Source organism: Oryctolagus cuniculus, chromosome X (assembly GCF_051225735.1).
Source record: "Oryctolagus cuniculus isolate XC-2025 breed Fujian yellow rabbit chromosome X, ASM5122573v1, whole genome shotgun sequence".
Classification (NCBI taxonomy): Eukaryota; Metazoa; Chordata; class Mammalia; order Lagomorpha; family Leporidae; genus Oryctolagus; species Oryctolagus cuniculus.
The window spans coordinates 89,438,004-89,455,213 of NC_142888.1; the positions used below are offsets into that span (position 1 = coordinate 89,438,004).

Here is a 17,210-nt window from a genome sequence, read left to right on the forward strand (position 1 = left end):
TGATATTTATTTTAAAACATTTATTTATTTGAAAGGCAGGGTTAGAGAGAGAGAGGCAGAGAGAGGTCTTCCATCCACTGGTTCATTCCTCAAATGGCTGCAATAGCTGGGTGGATTTTGAAGCTAGGAGCCAGGCGCTTCATCCAATTCTCCCATGTGGGTGCAGAGTCCCAGGCACTTGGGCCATCTTCTGCTGCTTTCCGAGACACATTAACAGGGAGCTGCATCGAAAGTGGAGCACCCGGGACTCCAACCCGGGACCATATGGAATGCAGGCGAATTTACCTGCTAAGGCACAGCGCTGGCCCCAACACTAAAATTTTGAAATAAATGCATACAAGGGAATCTTCAAAAAGTTCGTAGAAATTACATGTTATGAAAAACTATGCATGTGATTCATTTTTTTTTTGCACCAAAATAAATTTACCTTTTAATTCTATTTTCCACAAACTTAGGTACCCTCGTATTTCCCCAAGGTTACTTTTAAAGCAGACAAAATTCAAGACAACAGGGACATGTTTACTTCCAGCAACCTGGGCAGAGTTTCCCCAATAGCCTGCATCCAAGCCTAGTTCCTGTAATTGCTTTGACAGCTCAGGTAATGCCATGAAGAGTGATGGTGTTTAAGAAAAAGCGGAGCGTCAGGGTTGGGGAGTGGAGTGCGTTGCCCAGTGGAGGAACTCTGTTCGGAGGCGTTTCCTGTGTGGCGAATCAGCGGGTGCATCGCGGTTGCCATAGTGACCTGACGTCATTACGGCGACGATGGAGGCCCTGAAGACTTTTTATTAGATTTCAACATGGCGAGAGAGGCAGGGTTTCGACTTCAGGTGTTTGGGCCGCAGCTGAGGGTGTAGGTACCCCGCGATGGAAGGTGAAGCTCCCTGGAGTGTGAAGAGACGAAGGGAATGCTGCATCCAAGGAAGTCTGCTTTGGGACTCAGTGCTGGCCATCTCGTGAAGGGGAGGGAGCTGGGACTCTCCTGTTCCCAGTTATTGGTGGTGGTGGTGGTGGGTCCTGCTCCAGGGTGTCCTGGAGCGACTTTCCAGGTAAAGGCGGGGCGCGGGAGGACGGGACGGGTAACGACTCTGTCGGAACCCAGCTTCCCAGCTGTAAAATGGGAGTAAGAAGGCTCACCCGCAGGATTGCTGCGGCCTCAGTGAGAACACCTGTGCAAGCCCAGTCAGTACCGTGTGGGTCATTGGGGGATCACGAAGGCCTGTGTAAGTTCAGACCGCGCCTTAGCCCTTCAAAAATCTGTTGTTAGAGGATAGATGGGGAAAGAATAAGCTTCTGGTAGGAAACTCATTGTACCCTCTGGTTATTATAATCACTACCCAACTGTGTCAGTGTTGCTCACTGACCCAGTGTCTAGCGTGGTCCTGGGCACGTAGTGACTCTGGAAAGCATAATGACTCCTGTATGCCATTTCTTCCTGGGCAGCTCTTCATGCTGATGACCGAGCGCATATCAGGTGTCTGAAGGAGGTGGGTTCTGAGGATCTGGGTGGAGCTGGCTGCTGAAGCTTCTACTACTGATTTGAAGGCCAGCCTTTCTCAAGAGACCCCCAGCGCTTCCAGTATGGGATGCGGCACCTGGCTCAAGTGAGTTCCTACATCTGAAAATATATATTGTGCAGTCTTCACTGTGGCATTCACAAAATGGTCTGAAAGTAGAGAAGCTACTTTGATCTCTTCATTGGAGAACAGATGTAGCAGGTGGAATTTCACATGCTCTATAGTAGCTCTTGCCGCCCAGCTTAGGGAATGCTGTTCTTTGTCACACAGCAATGAATCTAGTTCAGTTAGGGAAGGAACTTAATTTTTTAAAAATATTTATTTTCTTTATCTGAAAGACTTATAGGGAGAGGTAGAGGCAGAGAGGTCTTCCATCTGCTGGTTCACTCCCCAGATGGCTGCAACAGCCAGAGCTCTTCATATGTTACAGGCCTGGGACTTGATACTTGGCTGGTGCAATTAGGAAGGGCACTTGTGTTTATTAACTGGTACCTATGGCAGTTGGCAGCTTTGATATTTACAGAGCAGTAATCCTGACCACCTAATTCCAGTTTCCCTCTGGTGTCACCAGGGACTGTCAGGCAGCTGAGGTGCTAACAGGAGCAGGGTTCTCATGTAGGAGATGGCATGCAGCAGCTGAGGTGCTAACAGGGGCAGGGTTCTCATGCAGGAGGTGGCATATGCAAGCCCCATGTGCAGACAGTACCCTGGCCATTATTTCCTCTCTGCAAGATGGAGCATGCCTTACCTTCAAATCATCCGGAGCTCAGCAGGGTGACCCATCCTCGGCAGAGGCCGCAGGGGAAAGCATTCGTTATTAACCATTGTGAGATTTTCTAAAATCTGGATACATGTCTTTAACAGATATATATATTTTAAAGATTTATTTTATTTATTTATTTGAAAGAGTTACAGAGAGAGAGGTCCGCATCCGCTGGTTCACTCCCCAGATGGCCGCAGTGGCCAGAGCTGTGCCGATCTAAAGCCAGGAGCCAGGATCCTGGGTCTCCCACGTGGGTGCAGGGGCCCAAGGACTTGGGCCATCTTCTACTGCTTTCCCAGGCCATAGCAGAGAATTGGATTGGAATAGGAGCAGCCAGGACTAGAACTGGCGCACATATGGGATGCCGGTACTTCAGGCCAGGGCCTGAACCCACTGCTCCACAGCGCCGGCCCTACAGATATATTATTTCTGAAAATTTCCTCCCAGTCAGTGGCTTATCATTTTATTTTGTGAATACTATCTTTGGAAGTACAGAAGTTTTTTTTTTTTTTTATGAGACTGATTTATCAACTTGTTCATTTTTGCTTTGGATGTTGCTATATTTGTATCATATCCAAGAAATCATCACCTAACACAAATCCTGTGTTTCTGTCTAGATACTTTATAGTTCTAGCTTTTATATCTAAGCCTATGAGCCATTTTGAGTTCCCTTTTGTGTATGATATGATGTATGGATACAAGTTTATTTTGGGCTGTATGGAAATTCAGTTGTTTCAGAACCCTAATTGCCTTTGCATCTTTGTCAAAAATCAGTTGTCCATATGTGTGTGGGTCTCTCTACTTTGTTATTTTGATATACCTTTCTATGCTGCTGCCAATACCACATTGTTCTGATTACTGTAGGTTTTTACTGAAGCCAGAAACTGAATTTGTCCTGCAACTTTGTGCTTTTTTGAAGTTGTTTTCCATAGTGTGGGCCCTTTGCATTTCCACATGAGTTTTAGAATAAGCTTGTCAATTTCTTTAATATATATATATGTGTGTGTGTGTGTTTTCATTTGAAAGGCAGAGTTACAGAGAGGCAGAGGCAGAGAGAGAAAGAGAGAAAGAGAGAGAGAGAGATCCTCCATCCACTGGTTCACTCCCCAAATGGCCACAATAGCAAGAGCTGGGCTGATCCAAAGCCAGGAGCTTCTTCCAGGTTTCCCACATGGTACAAGGGCCCAAGGCCTTGGACCATCCTCCACTGCTTTCCCAGGCACATTAGCAGAGAGATCGGAAGTGGAGCAGCTGGACTTGAACTGGTACACCCGTGGGATGCTGACACTGCAGGCGGCCCTGTCAATTTCTTTTTTAAAAATGTATGCTAGGGGGCTGGTGCTGTGGCGCAGTGGGTTAAAGCCCTGGTCTGAAGCACCAGCATCTCATACGGCTGCCAGTTTTAGTACCAGCTACTCCTCTTCTGATCCAGCTCTCTGCTATGGCCTGGGAAAGCAGTAGAAGATGGCCCAAGTCCTTGGGCCCCTACACCTGTGTGAGAGACCTGGAGGAGGCTCCTGGCTCCTGACTTCCAGCCATTGTGGCCATTTGGGGTATGAACCAGCAGATGGAAGACCTCTCTCTGTCTCTGTCTCCACCTCTCTAACTCTTTCTGTCGCTCCCCCTCTTCGTGGAGGAACGACACAGGACCCTGCCTAGGCTTCATATCCGTGTCACGGCACCATTATGTCGCTCCTCCTCTTCATGGAGGAACGACATTAAACCCTGCGTTGTTCTTTTGCCTGCTCGGCCCTCCCCGGGTTTGCTGCTGGTTCTTCCCGGGTTGGCTACCGTCCCTTCTACCTCCGTGGAAGGGGGGTTCCCCCTGCCACTTTCCCCACTTCCGCGGGGGAGCAGCACACCGCCAGCCGGCCGGCTCTCTCGGGGGCTGCTCAGGTGTTCCTTCAGATAGATGTTCCCGGTGCATGTTGTCTCTCTCCTCCTTTATAGTCCTCTTCCACCAATCCCAACTCTGCTACCCACACGCCGAGTACGCTGCTCTCCTCCAATCAGGAGCAGGTCCTACAGTTTATTGGTTGAACTGGAGGCAGCTGTGTAGAAGCTGTTTCCTCCTCTCCCAGCGCCATATTGTGGGAGAGCAGATGCATAGAATAAGTCTTAATTCCAGTAACTTAGTCTAGTTCGAGTTGCTCCCCACACTTTCAAATAAATAAATAAATCTTTAAAAAAAATGCTAGATTTTTATTGGAGTTGCACTGAATCTATAGATCAGTTTGAGGAGATTAGACATCTTTTTTTTTTAATATTTGTTCATTTATTTTATTTGAAATGCAGTTACAGAGAGGCAGAGGCAGATAGAGAGGTCTTCCATCCGCTGGTTCACTGCCCAGATGACCACAATGGCCAGAGCTGCGCCGATCCGAAGCCAGGAGCCAGGAGCTTCTTCTAGGTTTCCTTCACGGGTGCAGGGGCCTAAGGACTTGAGCCAACTTCCATTGCCTTCCCAGGCTATAGCAGAGAGCTGGACCGGAAGTAGAGCTGCCAGGACTTGAACCGGCACCCATATGGCATGACGGCACTGCAGGCTGGGGCTTTACCCGCTATGCCACAGCGTCGGCCCCAAAGATTTTTATTTTAAGAAATTGGTTCATGTGATTGTGGAGGCATGGTGAGTTGAAAATCTAGTGGATATGGCCACAGGGCTCAGATTCAGGAAAGAGTTGAAGTTGAGTACAAAGGCAGGAAGAGCCAGTATTGCTATGAAATCAAAGAGTGAGCTGGTAGAGCTCTTTCTTTGGGGGACATTTCCTTTTTAATTCTACTCAGGCTTCCAACTGATTGGGTAAGGCTCACCCGCATTGGGAAGGACAATCTGCTTTACTTAGTCTGCCAATTTAAATGTAAATCTTATACAAAAACAGCTTCATGGAGCATCCAGAATAATTAACTAAATATCGAGGCACTGTGACCCAGAAAATTTTACATACAAAATTAACCATCACAGCACTCCTTTGCCTGTATTTCCATTATCAGCTTTTAGAAATTATCAGCAATATATAAAGACTAGAGAGAAAAAAATGTCCCTGACACAATTCTGTAAGCGATCTGGAATAATTTATTGCTAAAATAAAATAGTTCAGTAGCTCTTGACTTTCAGCATTAAATCGTAGTTTTTCCCAAACAAATCCACCTTGATGAATTCCTGGGTTCTGGGTTGTGAGAAAGAGAGGGAAAGAGCATATATGTATAGAGGTGTGAATACACACACACACACACACACACACAAGATGCTGGAGTCATAGGTGGTGGCTCAACCTGCTGTGCTAGAGTGCCTGTCCCTGTATTTTCTTTTTGAATGCCATTGGAGTTTTGATGAGCATTGAAAGTGTAGATCACTTTGGATAGTATGGAGATTTTAACAATGTTTTTTAAATCCAGGAACTCAGAATACCTTTTCCTTTATTTTTTCTTCAATTTTTTTCATCAGTGTTTTGTAATAATCAGTGTATGGATCTTTTACTTCCTTGATTAAATTTATTACTGAGTATTTTATTCTCTCTGACTCTATTATAAATGGGAATGAGTTTCTTTTATTTCTTTTTCAGATTATTCATTGTTGATACGTGAAAATGTAGCTGATTTTTCTGTTTGCTTTACATCCTGCAAATTTACTGAACTTTTTTTTAATTAGTTCTAGCAGGTTTTTGGTGGATTCATTAATATTTTTTTAATACAAGGGGCCTTTTCAAAAGTTCATGGAAAATGGAATTAAAAGATAATGTAAGGGCTGGTGCTGTGGCATATCGGGTAAAGCTGCCCCCTGCAGTGCTGGCATCCCATATAGGTTCGGGTCCCAGCTGTTCCACTTCCACTCCAGCTCTCTGCTATGGCCTGGGAAAGCAGTAGAAGATGGTCCAAGTCCTTGGGTCCCTGCGCCCATGTGGGAGACCAGGGAAGAAGCTCCTGGCTTAGGATTGGCCCAGCTCTGGCCACTGCGGCCATTTGGAGAGCGAACCAGCAGATAGAAGCCCTTTTTCTCTCTCTGCCTCTGTCTCTATAACTCTTATTTCAAATAAATACATAAATCTTTTTTTAAAGATAATATGACTTTTTCGTGAATATTTTGAAGCTCCCTTGTGTGTGTGCTTGTGTGTGTGTGTGTGTGTGTGTATAAAGCATCATGATATCTGCAAAAAGAGACAATTGAACTTCTTTTCTGATTTGTATGATTTTTATTTCTTTAACTGCTCTGTCTACGGCTTCTATTATAATGTTGAGTAGAAGTGGCATGAGTGGGCCACTTACCTTGTTGCTGATTGTAAAGGGAAAATTTTAAATCTTTTTCACCATTCAGTATGTTAGCTGTAGTCTTGTAAATATGGATTTTTTTGTTGAAATGCATTTCTGTACCTAATTTTCTGAGATTTAAAAAAATTTTTAAAAAAATTATTTATTTGAAAGTCAGAGTTACACAGAGAAAGAAGGAGAGGCAGAGAGACAGTCTTCAATCCACTGGTTCACACCCCAGATGGCTGCAACGGCCGGAGCTGCGCCGATCCGAAGCCAGGAGCCAGGAGCTTCTTCAGGTCTCCCATGCAGGTGCAGGGCCCAAGGACTTGGGCCATCCTCTACTGCTTTCCCAGGCCACCACAGAGAGCTGGATTGGAAGAGGAGCAGGCAGGACTCGAACCAGCACCCATGTGGGTTGCCGGCACTTCTGGCAGCAGCTTTACCTGCTACCCCTTTATGTTTTTTTTTTTAATTTTTTAATTTTTATTTTTTTGAGAATTTTAATCATAAAAAGATGTTGGATTTTGTCAAAGGCCATTTCTGCATCTATTGAGATCATAATGCATTTTTTATTCTTCATTTTGTGAATATAGTGTATCATGTTTATTGATTTTCATATACTGAGATACTCAGTCTTTTTTTTTTTTTTTCATTTTTAAATTTTTTTCCTGAGTCATTCTTAGAATCCCAGGGACGAATCTCATGTGATCATGGTAAGTGATCCTTTTAATGTGCTGTTGTGGGGCCGGCGCTGTGGGGCAGTAGGTTAAAGCCCTGGCCTGAAGCACCGGCATCCCATATGGGCGCCAGTTCTAGTCCCGGCTGCTCCTCTTCTGATCCAGCTCTCTGCTATGGCCTGGGAAAGCAGTAGAAAATGGCCCAAGTCCTTGGGCTCCTGCACCCACATGGGAGACCTGCAAGAAGTTCCTGGCTCCTGGCTTTAGATCAGCACAGCTCTGGCCGTTGCACCCATCTGAGGAATGAACCAGTGGATGGAAGACCTCTCTCTCTGTCTCTACCTCTCTCAGTAACTCTGTCTTTCAAATAAATAAAATAAATATTTTAAAAAATGTGCTGTTGTGTTTAATGTGTTTGCTAGTATATTGTTGAGGGGTTTTCGTCTGTTCATCAGGCATATGAGTCTGTAGTTTTATTTCTTGCAGTATCCTTGTTTGCTTTTGGTTCCAGGATAATCCTGGCCTTATAATATGATTTTAAAATTTTTCTTCCTTTTTAACTTTGTGAAAAAGTTTGAGGGGAATTAATATTAGTTCTTTAAATGTTTGATAAAATTCAGTAGTAAAACCTTCAGGTCTTAGGATTTTTCTTTGATGGGAGATTTTAAATTACTGATTCAATCTCCTTACTCATTTTTGATCAGTTCAGATTTTCTGTTTCTTCATAACAGTCTTGGTAGCTTGTATTTGTCTAGGACACTGTCCATTTCCTCTAGGAATTATGATTTGTTTTATAATTGTTTATAGCAGTCTCTTATCCTAGTATCTGTTGTAGTATCTCTTCTTTCATTCTGATTTGAGTTATCTTTTTTCTTTGTTCAGTTAATATTTTGTTGATTTTGTTTATCTTTTAACAAACCAATTCTTAGTTTTGTTTATCTCTTCCATTGTTATTTTAGTCTCTTTTTCAATTCTTTTTTTTGTTAAAGATTATTTATTTGAAAGGCAGAGTTAGAGAGGCAGTGGCAGAGGTGGAGAGAGAGGCCTTCCATCTGCTGGTTCACTCCCCAAATGACTGCAACTGACAGGAGCTGGGCCGATCTGAAGCCAGGAGGCAGGAGCTTCCTCCGGTCTCCCACATGGGTGCAGGGGCTCAAGGACTCAGGCCATCTTCTACTGCTTTCTAAGGCCACAGCAGAGAGCCGGATCAGAAGTGGAGCAGCCAGCTCTCGAACCAGTGCCCATATGGGATGCTGGCACTGCAGATGGCAGCTTTACCTGCTGCACCACAGCGCTGCCCCTTTCAGTTATTTCTACTCTGGTCTTTATTATATCCTTTCTCCAAATAACTTTGGGATTATTGTGTTCTTTTTTATCTGGTTCCTTTTTTTAAGAGATTTTATTTTTTGGAAAGAGTTACAGACAGAGAGAAGGAGAGACAGACAAAGGACTTAGATCTGCTGGTTCACTCCCCAAATGGCCACAATGGCAGGAGCTGGGCCTATTCAAAGCCAGGAGCCAGGAATTTCTTCCGGGTCTCCCATGCAGGTGCGGGGGTCCAAGCACCTGGATTGTCTTCAATTACTTTCCCAGGCCATAGCAGAGAGCTAAATCAGAAGAAGAGCTGGTGGGACTAGAACAGGTGCCCATATGGGATGCTGGTACCACAGGCAGAGACTTAGCCTACTACACCACAGTGCCGGCCCCTTATCTAGTTCGTTAAGATATAATGTTAAGTTGTTTATTGGGATCTTCCTCTTGCGATGTAGGTATTAATTGCTATAGATTTCCCTCATAGAACTGTTTTTGCTACATCCTGTAGCTTGGCATATTTTTTTTTTTCATTTTTATTTGTCTCAAGATTTTTTTAAATTTCCCTTTTAATTTCTCCTTTGATTCATTGTTTGGGAACATGTTTAATTTCCATATATTTATGCATTTTCCAAAATGGCTGTTGCTATTTATTTATAGTTTCGTATCACTGTGTTTGGCAAAGATGCTTGATATGATTTCAGTCTTCTTGATTTGGTTAAGACTTGTTTTGTGGTCTAACATATTACGGAGACTATTCCCTGTGTGCTTGAGACAAACATGTGTTCTGTTGCTATTGGATGGATCCCTCTTGACGCTGCACATGGATTTTCTGCTTGTTTTCAATGGCAGTGGCACTGGTGTCTGATGGTGTTTGTGGAGCTGTCATGGAGCTGGGACTTGAAGCATAGGTTCACCTGCAAGGCTATAACTCTGGAATTCTGGTGGTCATGAACATGACCCCTGGAGCACAAGCATTCCCACTGCCATGTTGGTGGCAGTATGCAAGGCATACATTCTTGTGCTGTAGTCAGAGAGCCAAGAATATGACCACAGGTGTGAGCGAAGTTAGCCTGGCTCTGACCCCGTGGCATGGTTTATAGCTGTAGGACATCTGAGCCAGTGCTTGGAGCATGGTCCATGTCTAGCATGGGCTTGGCTCTGGAGCCCAGAGTATGCGCTAGATTACTATTGCCAAGGTCACAGCATCTGAGGCATGAATGGTTTACAAAGCAGCTGCAGAGCCTCTGTCTAGAGTATGAGCATTCCCAGAATGGCTATGGATGGATGGATTGGGAAATGCTGGGGGTTGGGAGAAGTCCTTCTCCAGTGTGGCTATATTTGGTGGTGGTAGGGGGGGAGGGGTGGGCACCTGCATCTCTTTCTCTGGATTTCCCTGGCAGGAATGCCTATTGGTTTACCTCAGTGGTGAGAGGCTGAAGTTCTTTGCGGAGCAGGCCTCTGGAGACTGCCATGGTCCCCCCTGCAAGGCAATCAGCAATAGCCTATGCCTTTCTTTTTTCCTGCAAGTCATCTCCAGGTGTCTCAGGTATGCTGGTCTCCACAGAGATGCTGGCTTTGTGGATAGTCTCTATTTTCTACTCTATTGTGTTGCTGCAGGTTTTTTTTAATGGACCCTTGAGCTCTTTCTGGGCTTACATATTTATGTATGTATGTATGGATGAGTGTGTGTGTGTGTATATAAAATAAGATGTCATTTTGGTTAGTTAACCTGCTTGTATAACAGCACTGGGTTGAATTATATCCCCCAACAAGTTCTGTCCAAGCCTTAGCCCCCAGTACCTGTGAATGTGATCTTATTTGGAAACAGACTCTGCATATGCACTTCAGGATTTGGAGATGAGATCATCCAGTATTTAGGGTACCACTAATTGTAAAACCTCAGTCTAAACTGTATTTTATATGGTTATCAGGATAGTATTACCAATGATAATATATAAAGAGAAATTTAAAACTTGGTGAAAATTCCTTATGTACTAAGTGTTTTTAAATATATTGAGGAATTAATGCTCACAGCACCCTTACCAGGTAGATACTGTGAATAATCAGAATTTTATAGATGATAAATTGAGGAAGAGAGAGAGCAAGGACCTTGCCCAAGATGGCATAGAGAGTGAGACAGCTTATATTTGTACCCAGTTTGTTATGACCTAGAGTGTGGAACAGTATCAAAGATTTATTAAGTGAAAGAAGCAGTTTTCTCAATCATGTGTATCTTGGTAGGCCATTAAAAATAATGCCTAATAAGTTAATATATTCACACAAAAAACTGGAAACTGCACCTAGTGGCAAAAAGATTATTTGTATGGGTGGGCATTGTGGTACAGTGGGCTAAGTCACTGCTTGGGATGCCCACATGCCACATCAGAGTGCATGGGATCGAGTCCTGCTTCTAGTTGCTGCCCAGCTACCTGCTAATGTGCACCCTGGGAATCAGCAGGTGATAGCTCAAATTCTTGGGCCCCTGCCATTCATGTGGGAGACCTAGATGGAGCTCAAGGCTCCTGACTTCAGCCTGGCTCAGATCTGCCTGTTGTAGGTATTTGAGGAGTAAAATAGCAGATGGAAGAACTTTGTCTCTTTGCATTTAACAAACAGACAAACAAAAGTGATTTGTGACCTTGGAATACATATTCCTTGCAGTGCTGAGGACTGTAGTGCAGTGGGATAAGGAGTCAGCGGGAAAAAAAAGAATGTTAAGAGGGAATGTAGGGACCACCCCTGGTTTAAAATTGAAGGGAGGATTAGAAGGGGGCTCTTCTGTTGCTGAATAGGTAATGAAATATCTAGGGTGGATTTTGAAAATCTTTAATTACTTGAAAGTTGAGCATGACAAAAAGTCAATGTGAAGAATTCAACTTATCTCCGATTTAAACCATGGAAGTTGTCCATATGTTCATTTCTTTAGTGCCTTCCTATTTGTACTTGAGAAATAATGAGATCCCTGCAATGGAATAGTATGGGTTTTTAGTTCAATAAATAGTTACTTGTCAATGGAAGAAAGGATAATTGTGTGACAAGAAGTACTGGTTACTCTTTGAGTTTTGTCTCCCAGGGAGGCACTGAATGACTGGAATCTTGCTGAGATGCTGGTGGATTTTGTAGCACTTGAGGACACTGCACTAGAGACGACAGGACAGGTGCGGACATTTCCTGTACATATATGAACCCACGCAGCACCGCACGAGCAGCCACTGGACGAACACCACACCTGGCTTCTCTGACCTATCACTGTGCTCATGTGGTGAGTACACAGAAACACACACACACACACATCTTCCCAGCATGGGGCACTGAATTTGAGTCTGCTCCGAGGTATGAGGGTGAACAATTCTTTCTTTTTTTTTTATGACAGAGTGGACAGTGAGAGAGAGAGAGAGAGAGAAAGGTCTTTCTTCCTTTACTGTTGGTTCACCCCCCAATGGCTGCTGTGGCCAGCGTGCTACGACCGGCACACAGCGCTGACCCGAAGCCAGGAGCCAGGTGCTTCTGGTCTCCCATGCGGGCGCAGGGCCCAAGCACTTGGGCCATCCTCCACTGCACTTCTAGGCCACAGCAGAGAGCTGGCCTGGAAGAGGGGCAACCGGGACAGAATCCGGCGCCCCGACCGGGACTAGAACCCGGTGTGCCGGTGCCGCAGGCGGAGGATTAGCCTAGTGAGCCACGGCACCAGCCAGAATAATTCCTATTAGAATATGAAACACCCAAGAACATAGAGGAACCTTCTGGCTCTAAAACTTTGGACTCAGGTCACATCAGACGTGTGTGCCCCCATCAGGGGAAACAGACGTGAGGTGCACAGTGCCTGCCTTTGTGCTGGGCTCAGCCAGCCCCTCCTGCCCTGTCCCAACTTTTAAAGGAGCAGAGAGGCCCCACGGGATCCCCCTGCTCTGGACAGTTTCCTCATTGACCCCCGGGGACAGCTCTGTAGGGGCGGTGCGGTCAGGCCCATTTCACATGACCCAGCTCAGCTCCCAGAGCCTCGGTCTGCTGTGCAGGTGGGTGGGGGGAGGGGAGTGGCAGGAGGTTCTGTCCCTCGTCCTCCCTAGGGGACCCTGAGCAGCCTCCCTTCTAGAAGATGGGCCTCCAGCTTGAGACGTGGTCAGAGGGCACAGCCCTGCTAGTGCGCCCCGCGCCTCCCTGCACGGCCCCTCTCGGTGGCAGGGGAGGCACCATCCCAGCCTCCGTGCCAGGAGCCCCGGGTGTGGGGCCACCTGAGGGGCTGGTCCCTGAGGTGGTGCGTGGGGTCTGGCGGGAACTCGGGTGCTGCCCTGAGGACAGGTGAGTGAGAGGGAAGGAAGGCAACATGTACTGAGTTCTTGATGCAAAAGCACTTCATACTTCATGTCTTTATACTTTCATCCTAGCACTTGATCAGTCATTATGTCAGTTATTCCTGTTAGGTCCTAGCTTCAGGTATTTTTTTTAAAGATTTATTTATTTATTTGAAAGAGTTACACAGAGAGAGAAGGAGAGGCAGAGAGAGAGAGGTCTTCCATCCGCTGGTTCACTCCCCAATTGGCTGCAGTGGCTGGAGCTGCGCGGATCCGAAGCCAGGAGCCAGGAGCCTCTTCTGGGTCTCCCACATGGGTGCAGAGGCCCAAGGACTTGGGCCATCCTCCACGGCTCTTCCAGACCACAGCAGAGAACTGGATCGGAAGTGGAGCAGCTGGGTCTCAAACCGGCACCCATATGGGATGCCAGTACTGCCGGTGGCAGCTTAACCTGCTATGCCACAGCACCCAATTATAAATCTTAAGAAAAAATGTGAGATGGAAAGACCAGGTGCAGAAGATGAGTCCCATGGTGGCACCTTTGGGAAACACTCTGTGTGTGTGTGTGTGTTCTTCTAAATCTTACCTGTAGATACACATCTGGATACTGTCCAGCATTCTGTTGCCAACAGATGCATTTACATCAGATAGGAGATGGGCCAGCAGGAAATGTAGATTCGCATTCATGAGTTGTATATGTTGAAATTTTGTATTTAGGTGGAAAATGCCTTTTTTTTTTTTTCTATTTGAGAGGTACATGGACAGAGAGCTTCCATCTCCTGGTTTATACCCCAAATGACTGCAATAGCCAGGACTGGGCCAAGGTCAGAGCCAAGAGCTGGAAATGCAATCCAGGTCTCTCACCGTGGTGGCAAGAACCCAATTATTGAGACATCACTGCTGCCTCCCAGGGTCTACATTGGTGAGAAGCTGGAGAGAAGCTGTAGCCAGAAATTAAACCCAGGATCTCTGATGTGCAGGCAGGCATCTTAACTGCTAGGTTCAATGTCTGCTTCCAAGGTGAAAAGTATTTACTTCTAAAGAGATTGATAAAGTAACACTCACATGTATTTATTAATTTGGAAAGGTATGAATTACATGCAATTTTCTGGTGAAACAAAGTAGATAACAAATTGAACTCTCTGTGTATGTATGTTTCTTATTTCTCCTTTAGCTTTATGACCCAGATACTTACAGGTGAAGTATCATTTTAAATTAGATAGGGGCTGGAGCCAATCTCAGTTCTAAATAATCATGGACAATAATGGATACCGAAGCTTCCTGTCATTAGGCAGTAACTCCTGAAAGTTCTGGTTGAAGCCAAGCTGTGATCTTCTGCGCTTTCCTTCTTTCTGAACCCTGGTCTGGAACACTCAATTAGTCCTGGCTCTGGTCACCTGATGACACCCACCTCCATTTTTCCTCTGAGTCTTTGATGAAAATGCATGCATCTTGCATAGTCACACAGGTCTGGAAGGGGTTTGTCTGCTGTAATGACACCTGTGTGGTACATGCACATGAACATGAAATCAGGTCCACTTGCTGTTCACCCCACTTCTCCATCACATCCCCTGACTTGTCTCTCCCTTCTCTGTGGGCTGAGGTGTCCACACTGCAGGGGTTCCTCCCAGAGAGCAGGGTGTTCTTCCCGCATTACCTCACCCTGTACAGGCTTCCTAGACGTCCTCCCGCCTCTTCTCAGCCACCCTTCTCCTGCATACCATGGCCACACCTGCCCTGATCCCATTATTGCTAGCCTGTCACCTCTCTGTCACCTCCTCCTGCCCTGCACCTGCTCATCTGTGTGAGCTAAGGCACCATGAGCACCTTGGTGTTTAATAATGTCATGTCTATGGTCCAGAGTATATGTTTCTACAGTGTTCTTTCACATATGCTGAGTTTTTTCAGGACAGAGTCAGAAGCATTCTGTACTTAGGTTTATTAGCTGGGTTTTAAGGGAGATATTACACTTTGTGCTCATTACAGACACATTGGGCTTGTAGTTTTCACAGTAGAGGTACGATGGTGCCACCTTGTGACCAAATCCTGCAGTGCAGGTGGAACTTGGTAGAGCTGGAAGGTGGGAGGGAGGGCCTGTGGCCCAAGCGACCCCACAAAGCTTTCTGGAAGTCTAGGAGGGAAAGGAAGGATTCATAGGAATACTACAGGAAGGCTCAGGGTGTCCAAAAGGAAGTGTAGTGTCCTGTCACTGTGCAGTAGAGAAAGCCCTGTATGAGAGGAAGGGAACGATTAGTTTGGGGCTGTGAGGGCTCTGGATGAACAGAGACCTGACAAGCCAAGTGCATCCATGCTGTTCATGACCTTCTCAGCCTAACTTCACCCTCACGGTCACCGTTCTCTACCCACATACATTTCTTTTCTTTTCTCTTGGAATAGTGTCACTGGCATGCTTTTTATGAGCTTCATCTTGGGGCTTTTAGTATGTAATGAACCAGGTGAGGGTGGTGGGGCTAGTTTCCAGCACTTCGCAGGTGAACTCCAGTGTAGGTTCTTCTCAGGAGTACAACAGGTTCCTCACAGTTTACAGGCTCATTACTGAGCTGCAAAAACTCTCTCCCCTGTATTCCTCTGATCATCTGCCACAATCAGACAGAAAGCAGGAGACTTTTTTCTACAGCTATAGTGGAAACCTTAGCTGAAGGTAGCCATGTAAACACGTTTCTGTGAGAATTTTTATTTTAAAGATTTATTTACTTATTTGAGAGGCAGAGCTACAGACTGAGAGAAAGAGCCAGAGAGCGAGGTCTTCCATCTGCTGGCTCCCTCCCCAATGGACACAATGGCAATGCTAGGCCGATCTGAAGCCAGGAGCCAGGAGCTTCTTCCAGGTCTTCCACGCGGGTGCAGGGGCCCAAGGACTTGGGCCATCTTCTACTGCTTTCCCAGGCCATAGCAGAGAGCTGGATAGGAAGAGGAACAGCTGGGACTCAATCCAGCGCCCACATGGGATTCCAGCACTGCATGTAGAGGCTTAATCTTTTATGCCATGGCTCCAGCCCCAGGATTTCACCTTTTTTTTATTACAACAACTAGGCTTTCATGATATAATACCACAAAGTTTATTTTACCCGTATTGTTTTGATGAAAACTCAGATAGTTTACTATGCATTATTACAGACTGCTCTACATAACTGCCTTGCTCATCTATATGCATTTCTTTGTGGTCAGTTTCTCAAATTTTTCAGAACCTGAAAATCTACAGAAATTATGAATTAATACATTCAGATGCCATTATTAACGCATGTTCTGAACAGCAGGAAATGAAAGTGTATGTTTCTCCACACAAAGAAAGAATGCTCCTTGGTTAGGCAGCAAATATCTCTCATGCCTGTTTACATCGTCATTTATTTTTACTGCTTATCAGTATTCCATGTGACAATTCCTATGACCCTGTGTCATTCAGAGTGCTGTGGCGTTTGCCGTCATCCTCACTGGGTGGGACCTTTTCAGACTGTGTACACTGCTAAAGGGCACAGCACACGGCATAGTTCACATCACTGTTGGCACTAGTGACCTAAATGTGCCCTCTTTGGGCCCAGCTACCGTGATGACTGATCCAGGTCAGCGTATGACAATCGTATGTACGTGTGTGTGTGTGTGTGTGTGTGCTGACAACCGTATTTCCCTTCTGCCCCTTCCTGGCTGTGCATACTGTTTGGTCTCCCTACATTCAGGGGCAGAAGTGGAGGAAAGGAATTATTTAATGGCTGTCCTCCTAGCCAGATCCTTATCAACATCCCTCACTATGTTCTGAAGAAAAACCTGTAAAGGAGAGATTCTTGGTGCAAAGGATGTGCCACAGAGCTAATGCCATTTAGTCTCCCCAAAATGGAATCTCGTGAGAAACTCTGTGGAGGAATCAAAGTCGTAGTTATGGTGACATCCTGTCACTCAGGGCAGGCCCTAGACTCTGGTCTGGGCCCACTCTTCAGCTACTGCTAGGCATGAAGAATAGGAAGTGGTCAGACATGACCTTGACTTTGCTCATCAGGGCAACCTGCGGTGATATGCAGGCAGGGTGGGGAAGGGTGATTGGCTGAAGGAACACAGGACGCAGAGTCAGCAGGCTTGGGATGCAGCTGCAGGTTTAGGTGCATCCATGCTTGTATAGAACACGTCCATCAAGGCCTTTGTATGAAGAGGTTGGACCGTTATTGTCAGCCCTCAGAGGACTAGGCCACATCACATTTTTTAAAAAAAGATTTTTTTTTTTTATTTATTTGAAAGAGTTACAGAGAGAGGTAGAGACAGAGAGAAAGGTCTTCCATCCGCTGATTACTCCCCAGATGGCTGCAATGGCCAGAGCTGCGCTGATCTGAAGTCAAGAGCCAGGAGCTTCCTCTGGGCCTCCCACGTGGGTGCAGGGGCCAAAAGACCC

The 17,210-nt window shown here is 45.7% G+C and overlaps 1 long non-coding RNA gene across 21 annotated transcripts in view; it reads left to right on the plus strand.

Moving 5' to 3' along the window:
• Positions 1 to 415: 415 nt before the first annotated feature.
• Positions 416 to 17,210, plus strand: part of LOC103351959 (uncharacterized) — a 40,788-nt gene continuing 23,993 nt past the window's right edge. For 2 of the 21 annotated variants that reach the window (XR_016228131.1, XR_011385328.2), the window contains exons 1-3: positions 434 to 1,046; positions 1,441 to 1,601; positions 11,593 to 11,781. This is a non-coding gene — a long non-coding RNA (uncharacterized LOC103351959). Of the gene's footprint in view, positions 1,047 to 1,440; positions 1,602 to 11,579; positions 11,782 to 17,210 lie in introns of all 21 variants that reach the window. The other 19 variants (XR_011385329.2, XR_007912111.3, XR_011385330.2 and 16 more) reach the window with 17 other exon arrangements.